The sequence below is a fragment of the Pituophis catenifer genome, unplaced genomic scaffold (genome assembly GCF_029215685.1).
Source record: "Pituophis catenifer annectens isolate HBS135680 unplaced genomic scaffold, rPitCat1.0.hap2 SCAF_3, whole genome shotgun sequence".
NCBI classification, from domain to species: Eukaryota; Metazoa; Chordata; class Lepidosauria; order Squamata; family Colubridae; genus Pituophis; species Pituophis catenifer.
In genome coordinates this window covers 91,290,874-91,293,667 of record NW_027256883.1, presented here as the reverse complement: position 1 = coordinate 91,293,667, position 2,794 = coordinate 91,290,874, and positions in this window count along the sequence as shown.

Genomic DNA, 2,794 nt, shown 5'->3' with positions numbered 1-2,794 from the left:
GTGGAGTTCCATCAGTACGCTGACGACACTCAGCTGTACATCTCCACCCCAGGCCACCCCAACGATGCCCTTGAAGTGATGTCCCAGTGCCTGGAGGCCGTACAGGCCTGGATGGGGAGAAACAGGCTCCGACTCAACCCTTCCAAGACCGAGTGGCTGTGGCTTCCAGCGTCCCGATATAGCCAGCTGGCACCATCGCTGGCTATTGGGGGAGGATCACTGGCCCCCATGGAGAGGGCTCGCAACTTCTCCTGGATGCACGGCTGTCTTTAGAAGAACATATGACGGCCGTGGCCAGGGGGGCTTTTTATCAGGTTCGCCTGATATGCCAGTTACGCCCCTTTCTGGATCGGGACTCCCTACACACAGTCACTCAAGCACTCGTCACTTCCCACTTGGACTACTGCAATGTTCTCTACATGGGGCTCCCCTTGGGGTGCACCCGGAGGCTGAAGTTAGTCCAGAATGCTGCCGCGCGGGGGATTATGGGAGCGACGGGGCGCTCACATATGACACCTCTCCTGCACGAACTGCACTGGCTTCCTGTGGTCTTCCGGGTGCACTTCAAGGTGTTGGTGACCACCTTTAAAGTGCTCCATGGCTTAGGACCAGGGTATCTGCGAGACCGCCTTCTGCCGCCAATAGCCTCCCACCGACCAGTTCACTCGCACAGAGAGGGCCTCCTCAAGGTGCCGTCGGCCAGACAGTGCCGGCTGGCGACCCCCAGGGGGAGAGCCTTCTCTGTGGCAGCACCTGCCCTCTGGAATGACCTACCCCCTGAGATACACACGATATCAGACCTCCGGACTTTTCGTCGGGCCCTGAAAACACACTTATTCCATCTAGCCAGGCTGGCTTGATCCCATCCTCTCAGTTTTAATTGAATTCAATTTTAATTGGGTTGTTTTAAATCTTGGGCCAAAATTATTTAATTGTTTTTTAAACTGTTTTTAAATTTTATATGCTATGTTTTATCTTCGCTGTACACCGCCCTGACTCTCGCAGGAGAAGGGCGGTATAGAAATAAAATAAAATAAATAAAAAAATAAAAAATGTGGTCTGTTTGTTTATAAAATTCCAAATTTTTCAATATCTAATAATTCCTTTAAAAATTTTTTTAAATCAAATCAAAATTTGTGTTTCAACATATAGTCTTCAGTTTAACTGGGTGAGATTTAAATAAATAGGATTTAGTTCAAGTTCAAAGTTCAAAGCCTTTATTTTCATTGTACATCATGTATACAATGAAATTGGTTTAGCCTCTACTGCTGCAGTCCACACAGAATACAAGACAACATGAATAATATAAAGAATAATCCTTATACAAGTAGTTAGGGGGAAAAAACCCTAGTCATACGTTTCCATATGTATGTCATATTCTGTGCAACGTGTATATTATCCTGGTGTATGATCTTATATCATGGTATATACATATTACACACTACACTGGCACTGAGGAGCCTGAGTGGCGTAGGAGGCTAATGCCTCCTACTAAGGCAGCATTTAACATCCAGCTGTCTGCAATTACTGCGAGTTCAATTCTCACCAGGCTTAAGGTCGACTCAGCCTTCCATCCTTTCTAAGGTGGGTAAAATGAGGACCCGGTTTGTGGGGCAATAAGCTGACTTTGTATAAAATATACAAAAGTATGAAGGCTATTGCTTAACGCATTGTAAGCCGCTCTGAGTCTCTGGAGAAGGACGGCATATAAAATAATTAAAAAAAAAACAGTGAAATTCGTCATATTAATCTGTTTGTAGTGCTATATTGTGTTTAGGAATCTGACAGCCCATGGATAGAAGCTGTTTTTAAATCTGTTTGTCTGACTGGCTATACTTCTGTGTCTTCTGCCTGATGGTAAAAGTAAAAAGAGACACTGGCCAAGGTATGAATCATCCCTAAATACCTTCCTTACTCTGCTGAAACAGCGAGACCTGGGGATGTTACCCAGTGGTGTTAGGGGGGCAACCAATGGTTTCTTTAGGGATGCGATTTTAATAATTTTATTTATTAGTTAACAATGTAAGTGACTGTTCAATTAATTATTATTGAAACAGACATACATTTCCCCCCCCCTCACTATGAGTACTAACTTGTTTGAAATTATTTTAGGGAGAAATTAGAATAAATAGCCAACTGAATATGTCACTGGAAAGGTTACTTTGTTTATTTTAAATGTAATTGTATTAATTATTAACATAGGAAGACATTTTTGTATACACATAAACATTTATTTTCAAATAAAACATTTTATCATTCACACTTGGAGATAGCATTAGAGAGTCCATTTTCTATGACACGATTCCTTGTTCAATATGCTTATATTTATATGGCTAATTTAGGACAATGAAAAGGCGGGGGGAAGTCCCAGGGAAAACAAGAGTGAAGAAGTAGAAGCCAAATTTTTTAAAAATGATATCAGATAAGATTGGAAAATGTTACTATTCAGTCCAAGAGCTTTTCCGGACCACCAATCCATCTGTTTTCCAAGACTTTATAACACACATTTAAGTGAAATGGGAATACTTTTGAACTGTTTTCATATGCTTTATTGTGTTATTTCTCTCTCTCTCTCTCTCTTTCAGAAGAAAATAAACCACCAATATTCACCTTGCTGGTTCCAAATGGCCAAGAGTTGAATGTCCTTTGCATCCAGCCCAGGGCATCTAAATAAATGTCCCACCATTATAGATGATAGATAGACAGTGCATCTAAATACACATCCCACCATTGCATCTAAATAAACTCCCAGTGCATCCATTAGACATCCCATAGTTATAGATGATTGATAGAT